An 11,312-nucleotide genomic window follows, 5' to 3' on the forward strand; every position below is an offset into this window, starting at 1 on the left:
TTCCAGGTGTAATTAGTATACCTGCAAATCACCAAACCAATTCTCGGCATGTACAAGATACTCAGTTTCCAGGTGTTATTAGTGTACCTGCAAATCACCAAACCAATTCTCGGCATGTACAAGATACTCAGTTTCCAGGTGTTATTAGTGTACCTGCAAATCACCAAACTAATTCTCGTAATGTACCAGATACTCAGTTTCCAGGTGTTATTAGTATACCTGCAAATCACCAAACCAATTCTCGGCATGTACCAGATACTCAGTTTCCAGGTGTTATTAGTATACCTGCAAATCACAAAACTAATTCTCGTAATGTACCAGATACTCAGTTTCCAGGTGTTATTAGTATACCTGCAAATCACCAAACTAGTTCTCGTAATGTACCAGATACTCAGTTTCCGGGTGTAATCAGTATACCTTCAAATCACCAAGCAAATTTTCGTAATGTACCAGATACCCAGTTTCAAGGTGTTTTTAGTATACCAGCAAATCCCCAAACTAATTCTCGTAATGTACCAGATATTCAGTTTCCAGGTGTAATCAGTATACCTGCAAATCACCAAACCAATTCTCGTAATGAGCCAGATACTCAGTTTTCAAATACTATCAGTATACCTGCAAATCCTCGAACAGATTGGGAACATGTACCAGTTAACAAAATGACGGGAGTGCAACATATACCGATGGACAAACGTGTGAAGAAATCCACAAATGATCAAAATAACTGGCAATTCATACCGACAGTAAGTTCAAATAATAAGCATAATGCGATTCCAATAGAAACTGAGAATGCATGTACCTCAACTAGACACTATTTTACATTCAAAGATAAAGTTGCTTATAAAGGAACCGAGTGTTGGGTTCATAATGGTTTCAAAAACAAGAAATTTTCATTTGTACAATGCCCGTAAGTATATTTGTATCATTCCGAAATGTAATCTATGCAAAATTTTCAAAATTGTGTTCCTGTCTTTCCATGCATGTATCACTGGTAAATTATTAAGTCAGGGATTTCGTTACCATAAATTACTTAAAACATTTACTAAATTCTTTCATAGATAAAATGATTTGTTTGTAAATTTGGCTGTACCTGTAGAAAACTTATTTAAAATGGTATTTCATATCCTAAATTTTACGGTAATATTGTACTAAAAGCGCGGAAATCACTATGTGATCCGTGTAAACTTATCGAACCTTTAAACAAACTTATTAGTAAAGGTTATCTTATTAATGTTGTAATAAGATCTTTGAATATTGTTTGTATTGGCACTAACATCGATTTTGTCATCAACAAATTAAAACATAACTAAATTTGTTTTCTTTTCGAATGGGTTTTATGGGATGTATACATACATCCACGTTTATTTTCTATTTAGAAATTGTTTTATCTATACATAACATCATACATATTTATTATAAGGTTAAATCCTAACTGTCCTACTGCCTGTCATTACTTTTATTTTGGCATTGCACAAGTCATGTCTTCTTTGACTGTCCATGGCGTTAAAACACTAAATCTCTGCCTGGGATGTGTTTTTATTGATATTAGTCTCTGATGCATGATTTTTTAATATTAATTGTTTTTGGCTTTTAACTAGCTTTCAGTAACTGCGAGTACTCTCAAATCGTACTTTCGTATTAATTTGACCTGTTGATACAATTTGTAATGCATTTCTGTTATTCAATGTTTAATTATTCTGTGTTATATCTCGTCTTATTATTTTTTATATGTACCACCTTTTTATTTAGTATGACGAAAAAATTTTCACCTCTGTACTCATACTATGAATAATAAATTTATTTTGTAAAAAATGTTTCTGTACTCCTAACAACAAAATTATTATATTTAAATTTACCTGTGTATGTTCTTTTATTCAAAGACATTTTGTCCTAGGTTAAAGTTGTCTTTTTGACATTGAAACATCTTTTTTATTTATATTGTGTCATGGATCAAACTTATTCGTTCAGTGTATATTTACTTGTTTTTGTGTATTGTCCTTTTGATCGAGTTAAGCCATTTCAATTGGTATGTTATTGTGTGTCTTTTTATGTTGTAATGTTATACCACTGTTTCAGGTTAGGGTGAAGGTTGGCTCTGTTAAAACGTTAAAACCCGCTGCACGTTATGCACCTGTCCTAAGTCAGGAGCCTGTTGTTCAGTTGTTGTCGTTTGTTGGTGTGGTTCATAAGTGTTTCTCGTTTTTTATAAATAGATTAGACCGTTGGTTTTCCTGTTTGAATTGTTTTACACTAGTCGTTTTGGGGCTCTTTATAGCTTGCTGTTCGGTGTGAGCCAAGTCTCCGTGTTGAAGGCCGTTCTTTAACCTAAAATAGTTTACTTTTTACACATTGTGACTTTGAATGATAGTTGTCTCATTGGCATTCATACCACATCTTCTTATTTATATGTATTTGAATATTGATAGATATATTGTTACTTATATGTTCTCGTGACAGCTGACGTCAAATTAACTTCAACTTATTTACCATAACGATTTTCAATATTTGAATAAGAAAAGGTAATACTCATGGAATTCCTTTCTGTACGTACGATTTCGGCAGTTAGTATATAAAGAAAATTTGATCAATGCGACTATCATTATAAGAGAGTTAAGACATAGAAGTTTGTTCCCACGCACCTACCCCAAATAACCTTCATACAGTTCGTATTGACTTGTGTATTTTGAATTTTAGTTTTCCTACACTGTATTATTAAGACAATTTTTTTTTCGGAGGAGTGAATTGACGGAGAAAAAAAAACATGATTTTGTAGAATGCAGTATACAAGTAAATGATTTGTCTGTTATTTGTTTTCAAAAATCTGGAATTAAAAACTAATATAAGAATTGGATAATTAAGGGTCTTCTTTTGCATAAACAGTCAAAAAAACATTTAGCAGACAATATTTATTTTCTTCAAAATTATGTCAAAGAATCACGACGGTTGAATATAGCCTTTTAGCATGACGGCGTATACAAAATGTCAGTTAACTAAAATGTATATTAAAGGAGGCTTTGTGTATTAATTATACTACTATATCATTACCACAGTGTTATTTGCTTAAATAAGGCAATATTATGTGATGTGTCGATTAATCCGCTCAAAATTTTAGTCAGACTTTACTGCACATGCGTAGCAAGCCAGAGTTATCGACATTTAGCTAAACATTCAACAAAACCGGTTCAATTTCAAGTGTTCGTCTTGAATTGCATCGAAGTGCAAGTATTTGCTCCTTATGGAGGGCCTTGCAATGACAATGAAAATATGAACAATGTACAATGTAAGGATTTTGTGTTATCAAAAAACACACCATATGCCTTCTTTTCATGCACATGTACATTGACCGAATTTATCCTTCGTGTTGAGTGGAAACCATAGAAAACTCATTAGTTATTGAGGTGTATGCTCTCATGTATCTTTTACTATAAAAATAAGTATGATCGCCAATGAGACAACTATCCACAAATGATGTACCTGTATATGACATCATATGGCCTTCAATAATGGAATGAGAATAACGTATAGTCAGTTATAAAACACCCCGAAATGAAAAAATATAAGACTATTCAAACAAGAAAGCCAACGGCTGGATGACGCCAAAACTTTATTATTGGAAAGTATTTGCAACCTTGAGCATCACTGAAGAGACTTTAATCGTCGAAATGCGCATATAGTGCAGTAAAATTGGCCTAAGTTATATTTTAGATATCTTTTGTAATTACCATCATTTATTTGTATTACCATGAATCGAAATCGAAGTCCAGATAATGATTTTTCGTATTTGTATTTCCTTCTCATTCTGATTCCAATTGTGTATGTGAAAATTCTCCTTTTCTATTTTAGGAGAGGGTCATGTTTCAGTAGCAAATCATACAAGTGCCTACCTGCAGCATTAAAGACGTATGATGTCTGGTTTTACTGTACAGGACTATGGCAGAAATGGCAAAAATATGAACTTATACTTCCACAGCAGTGTAGTTGTATCCAAAACAAATGTATTTGAGTTGTAGTTAACTTTTACATTGTTTATGTTTACATTGTCCATGCTCTTTTAAAAACATTTTCTGTATTTCTAATTTATATGTGTATAATATTAAAGATATGTGTCGAGCGTTCAATGTTGGGACCTCAATGCTCTTCAACTTCGTACTCTAGTTTGGCCTTTTTAAATTTTTTATTCTGGCGTCTATTGTGAGTCTTTTGCAGACGAAACGCGCGTCTGGCATACAAACTTTTAATCCTGGTATTTATTAGGAGTCTTTTTAATCCACTGTATGGCTCCAAAAAGAAGTTGTACAAACTTAATTGTTGGACATATTAAATGGTTGCAATAACAATACAATAAGTACAAACAACTCTGAACCCAAATTGTGTTTATTAGATTGTATGGACATTACAAGATAAACATGCGTCGAGACCATAGTCATATTGTTTACACAAGACGAGAAGCCTTCGTTCCATATTACATGAATAAAAGAAAGTATAGGGTATACGTCAATGAGGCAGAAATCAAATAATACAATATCCTATGATTCTGAACAATAGGGGAAGAGGTCCCACTTGGAATTCCATTCGATTGACAAATTACATTCAAAGACTAACGTACTTGAGACAGGCACATGAAAATGTGGGGGTATTAAACAATTGTGTGTTTGTTTTTTTTTATCTCAATCCTCTCCTTTACTTAACTTGATGTGAAGCTTAACAAAACATACATTAATATTAAGTAAATGAATTTTAGTCTGAAACGGTCATTTGATCTTTACATCAGCTGAAAATTCTAATCAATAAATTATTATGTCGTTCAGTCTTTCGATCAATTTTCAGACGAATCCACAGTGGAAAATTCAGTACTGTTCTGATAATTCGCCTACAGTCTACATACAAGTATTCAGTATTTTCAGTATCGCCTCAGATATTTCAGTATGTTTTGATGTGTACAGGTAAATAGGACTCAAAAACAGTATAAGCATAGACTGAACAGATCTTAAAGCATTATGTCTGAATTAACCGCAGTTGATAAGTCATAAATTTCAAACATTAATAGTGACATGTGTGTGTATATATATATATATATATATATATATATATATAATATTCCAATAATGCATGAGAAGGATTTTTTTGTGTCTATGTGTTATTTGCATATATTTCATTTTCAGAAATCAAAAGCAGGGACCTAATTTTAAATTTTTTATACAAAGTATTTTTCATTCAGCTTTTTAGGTTGATATTTTTTATAAAGCTAATAAATTTGGGAATTGTCCTTCAAATCTGTCAATCTGGCTTTAAAGACGTATTTATAAAGGTTACAATTATACTGTCGCTGATTTCGAATTTCGGGGAGAAACATAATTTGCTAATTTATAGTTCTGTATAAATTGTTTTGGCTTAACCCGAAATCATGTCTTCGCAGTTGTTGCTGTATGAAATTCATGTGGTATAGTTTGATTTAATTTAATTTTGAAAAGTCCGAAAATTAACTGGAAGACTAAACGCTACTTGCTAGTCTATTACACAGTCTTTTAAGAGCTATTCAGATCAAAATGACCGTTTCAGATCGAAATTTGTTTACTCGAGATATATTAAAGGGACAGTTGATGGTGTTTACAGAATAGAGAAAAACGGGCAAAATATAATAAATAGAGAAAAAATGGATAAAAATAAAGAAAACAGAACAATGTGGTGCACTTTTTCAATAAAACAATATTCATATTTTCATGCCATTACCGAAGTACTGACTACTGAGCTGTTGATACTCTCGGGAACTAACAGTCCACCAACAGAGGTATCGACCCAGAGTTAGTAATAACCTTTAAAGTATTAATTTTACTGCGCCAGATGTACCATTCAACACTTGATATCTCTTCAGTGATGATCGAAATATCTAAAAATCCAAAACCTAAAACAAAACTTGAAGAGCTGACACAACAAATAAGGACCAAAAGAAACCATACAACACCGTGGCCAAAAAGAAAAACGACGAAACGACAAAAAAAAAAAAAAACACAGTAAACATAAAATAAAAAAAAATGAAATTCAAGGAAAATTCAAAACGGAAAGTACCTGATTTGCAAATTATCAAACGAATGGAAAACAACTATCATATTCCTGAATCCGTAACAAAACATTACACAGAAAACAAAAGGTTGAGCAAAAAAAAAATCAAGAGTGAATTCATGTGCTCCGGATGGCTAACCAATTCCTGCACAACAGGTGCAACTAGCCATGAAGCTTTTGATAACATACATTAACAAGTCTTTATGGTGATTTGACATCACACTATGGCGGAGAGGGACAATATCTCTGATATTTAAAGCAATGATCTGTCCTGGGGCCACAATTTTCGTAAAGATCACACACAACTGGAACGAAACTCATGTAGATCTGTTACTTCTAACGATAGTACCAAGGATTCCTGCTATTAAAATCCTTCAAATGACTTTAAAACAAACATTTAATCAATTGATTCATTCATTGCAGATGTTTAGAAATTGATTTTTTTATGTTCAAGGACATAACTTCAGCAAAAATCATTCAAACGGAACGAAACTCAAACTTGTTAACTTCTACGTCATTTTGGTCTGTGGTGGAGAGTTGTCTAATTGGCAATCATACCAATCATACCGTATCTTCTTATTTGTATATTGATCGATTAACCGTGATTAAAATCAAGCATAGAACTTGATCTGAACCATCTTATGACATGACTTTATGCAAAAAATCTCATTTATCGATTCAGGCATTACAAAAAAGGGCGACTGAGATTTTATATGCACTTTTCTATTTCCAAAGCCACGACTTCGGCATAAATCTTTCAGCTGGAACGAAATTCAAAACTTGGATAAAACAAATATTAAAACAAAAGATAGAAAAAGTACATAAAAAAAGTGAGAAAACTTATATTTCTAAGCAATGTTCTATATCCAAGAGCCACATCTTGGGCAAAAATCGCTTATCCGATACGAATCTTAAACTCTATTTGGTATTGTCAAAACAATAGATATAAGCATTACTGAAAAAGTTAGAAAACTTACATGACGGATTGACGGATAGATGGAGGGGAAACCTATTTCCCTTGATCTTTACCTCTAGGGGATTATATATCGATATATATAATTAAAAAAATATATATATATATATATGTGTGTGTGTGTGTGTGTGTTTTAGTAAGAATGGTCCAATTGGAATACTAATCACTTGTCCGTATTCAGTATCTCCAAAACGAGCATAAATATTACCAAGCCGTGCAAAATTAATGGTACTCACTAAGTAGTATAGTAGCGCTAGTTTTTTTCGAAATCGTTTTATGAAGATAACATGCTATTCAGATTCAAGAGTATGACTAATTATGATTGATCGTTGCAAGTCAGTGATACTTATTCATCACTAGACTGGCACATCGTGGACTTTCCAAAGACCAATGGCAAAACAATATAGTAAGTCCTAAATAAATTAAAAAAATGTCAGATTCGTAAGGCAAAGGGGATCCCCGGTAACAAAAAAAAGTTCGTACAGAAAAAGAAACAGGGCCTTGTCTTTTGATTTTTTTTTTTTTTTACAATTTTTTTTCTTTTTTGGCAAAAGAGTTGATGATAGATGATATTATAACAAAATGTAATCTTAAGATATAAAATAAAAGTATACTCTAACAAAAATATTACTTGGACCAATAATCAAAGATATGAAATAATGGGTGAAAACTTTTCACTTTACTTCTCAGCATGAATAATAAACTGACAGCAATCAGATTTGATTAATTTCAACTGACTGAGTTATGATTTATAAAAAGTGGGAATAGGAGGAGTGAACCAAGACAAGAAGGTTGATAAACTCTCAAGTCATATTAATATGTTCTATTTTATCTGTAATATAAACTGGTGAATACATGCAGTTGTCTATTTTCATTAAAACTAGATCATATTTCATCTAACTATTTTACTAAAGTAATCGAAATGTAATCGAATAGTAATCGATGATTACATCATATTTTCGGCTGTAATCGATAAAATTACCATTACATGTAATCGAAAATGTCTTCGATTACAGATTACTGTCGATTACTTGAAAAAATGTAATCAATTACAATCGATTACGATTACAGATAACGATTACCCTATCCCTTCCCTTGACCGTCCTTCCCGGTCCGTCCGTCCCATTTTGGTTTCCGCACTCTAACTTAAGTTTTCTCATCCAAATTTTATGAAACCTATACAAAATGCTAAGAACCAAAACTAACAGACAGAGTTCGAATTTGAGCAGTAAGTAGCTTACCGTTCTAGAATTATGCCCCTTTTTAACTTCTTAAAATTGCAAAGCTTGAGCGGGGGTACTCGTGTCCTCAGACATATTCTTCTTTTATTCTTCTCTCGGTTTCCATGATCTCCTTCTTGTAGTTAAAAAGGATGTCTGGATGTCTGGGGAACACATTTCGTTTTTTTTTTTTGGACTGGCTTGTCAGAGAGGGTGGGACTTGTGCCTTACGATCCTTTCAAGCAGAATAAACAGAACAACTCAAATTTGCTGGTGAATGCGAAGATGCCAGGTAAAAGGCTATTTTGCTTATATAGTCCTAATGATACCTGACGTTCTCGCACCCCAGCCGAAACTGAGTTTTCCTTCGTAGACGATGGAATTTTGTGACAAAATAATTCCTCATTCATCTTATCCAAACCGTATTTAATTATATTTGAAAAGCATCAAGATTATTATTTCTAAACTTAAATAAATTTATTTTTCGAAGACAATTGGAACTTTCGATCTTTCTACTAAAAGTTATTTAAGATTTGTTTCATAATTAGTAATTTTATTTATTTAGTGATACATCAATCGCCTACAACATTTTGATTGGTCATTACTGGGACTATTAGTATAATTGTGTGGGCCAGTAGTGAAGCAGAGACATATAATACATGTATTATATGTCTCTGACTGACGTTAAGTTATATTTTTATGAAAATGGTTACAACCTTGGATTTGATGATAATTAGAAATGCTACGTACTTCTTGCGAACATCTTACTGTCCGTGCATTAGATACTAATCTAACAAGGTTTTAGCTTGTTGATTTTGTACTTTTGTTTATCATCTTGTACCAAAGAAAAAGTTTGTTATTCGCACAAATAATATGTTTGACATCTACACTCATACAGTTCTTTTTTTGATGTGTGCTTTGTATTGATCTAATGAGTCAAGCTTTTTTCAACTGATTGTGACAGTTTGTTCTTGTGTTGTATTCACAATACAATACGAGATTTTAAAAAATATATGTATATATACATATATTTTTAAAAAATGTCGTCCTCTACCAGTGGTTGTGTTACATCACAGAGAAAAAGGTTATTGTTTATTCCTATGTTTTAAGGAGGTAATTTGATACACCTATAATACATATCAATTAACAACCCTTGTTCCTGCATGAAACATTTTTTTCAATCTTTTCTCCTCCCACGCATAATTTTCATATATCTTTCTCGGTCCATTTTTGAGGGAAATTGGATAACTTGTCATGCCCAAAACGTGAAATTTTTACTTGTACAATTGAAATTTCCAGACAACCTTACCATCAATCCCTCTGTGATTTTATGTGACTTCAAAAATATAAATTTCCTTTTTATGAAAATGTCCACATTTGGCGTTGTATGCCCATACCTGGATGCCATTTTATTATAAAATGCTTAAGGAGTCAATCCAATTGATGAATTAAGGTACCAAACACTCATCTTCTGTGATAGAAATGGGTTTTTTTTCTCTGAATAAAACTTTTTTTTTTTACTTTAATCAAACACAAAATACTTTTTAAAGTACAGGAACAATACAAAAAAAATAGTAATTCAATGTGTTTATTTTCTTATTTTTATTTTTTTTTACTCTCAGTGTGTAATTTCTATTATCAGTGTATGTGTGTGTGTGTGTTTTTTTCAAATATTGCTTAAACATAGTTTTACAAGAACAGCTTATCTAATAATGCATCCAAAATGAAATATTTGTGCTTGGACATGGTTTTCTTCAACTGCCAACACAAGGTTAGAAATGTAGAACATCAGTTGTATGAAGTTGAAGTCATTTTCATCATTATTGTGTTAAAAAGGACATTTATATCACAGGTGCTTGGGTACAGGATTTGTTTACAAGTTTTTTTATTGTTTGCACTGAGTATTTGATTTTTCTATGTTTTACCACATAATTAACACTTCTATGTTCCTACTAGTTTTGGATGAATTTATCAACTCAGATACAATCCCTTCAAGCTGTTTTTTGTATGGATACATGAAGTAAAATAAAAGAACAGAGTTCCAATGTTCCCCGCGTTGCACATATTTTACCTATCCAAGAGCAATAACTAAAAAATCTTATTTTTTTTGCTCTTTAAAACTTTTAATAAATATCTTAGAGAATTGAAGGCTCAAAAGCAAATACAATGCAATTTTCAATATAATTAATATTTCGAAGGGGCAAAACTTTTTTATAAATATTTGATCGGCACTGATTTTCGAACTTGTCCGAGATATTGCTTATATAAACCTTTTCATAAAAGATAAAAGTTTCATAAAAATCTGGCAAGAATTGTACACATGACAGCGCTAACAATGCAATTTTCCATATAATTAATATTTCAAAGAGGCATAACTCTTTTAGAAATAATTGATTGGCACTGATTTTCGAAATTGTCAGAGACATTGCTGATATAAACCTATGATATAAGTTTCATAGAAATCTGGCAAGAATTGTACATGTGAGAGCATTAACAATGAAATTTTCAATATAATTAATATTTCCAAGGGGCATAACTCTTTTAAAAATAGTCGATCAGCGCTGCTTTTCGAACTTGTCCGAGACATTGATGATATAAGTTTTATAAAAATCTGGTAAATATTGTACATATAAGAGCACTAACAAGACCAGACAGACAGATGCACAGACAGACAGACGGGCGGACGCCCGGTATTTCTATGTCCCCCTGCAACGCATTGCACTGGGGACAATAAGGGATTGTATCAGAGATGATAAATACCCCAAATCAAGTCTATATATAATAAGAAATAATATGTACAAGGAGATATGGCCTGTCCTATGTCAGAAACTTCACCAATCCGATCTATTTTTGTCTTCTAGTGAATAAGGGGTCAATGGCAGATCTTTGGTAGTCATTTTCTCCAGGTGATTGACAAATGATATAGACACTTGTTATTTGTTGAAGAGAATATTTTGACCTCTATATGTCTTAGTTTCTTTGTATCATTGGATTGGCATTTTCTGTCTCATTGACATATTCCAAATGCCAAATAACCTCCATGAAAATGAGATGTGCCA

At 32.1% G+C, this 11,312-nt stretch overlaps 1 long non-coding RNA gene across 1 annotated transcript in view; it reads right to left on the bottom strand.

Annotated features, from left to right (window-relative positions):
- LOC127710157 (uncharacterized) overlaps positions 1-11,312 on the bottom strand; it is a 460,084-nt gene that overhangs the window by 175,239 nt on the left and 273,533 nt on the right. The window lies entirely within an intron of this gene.

The sequence above is a fragment of the Mytilus californianus genome, unplaced genomic scaffold (genome assembly GCF_021869535.1).
Source record: "Mytilus californianus isolate M0D057914Y unplaced genomic scaffold, xbMytCali1.0.p SCAF_1, whole genome shotgun sequence".
NCBI classification, from domain to species: domain Eukaryota; kingdom Metazoa; phylum Mollusca; class Bivalvia; order Mytilida; family Mytilidae; genus Mytilus; species Mytilus californianus.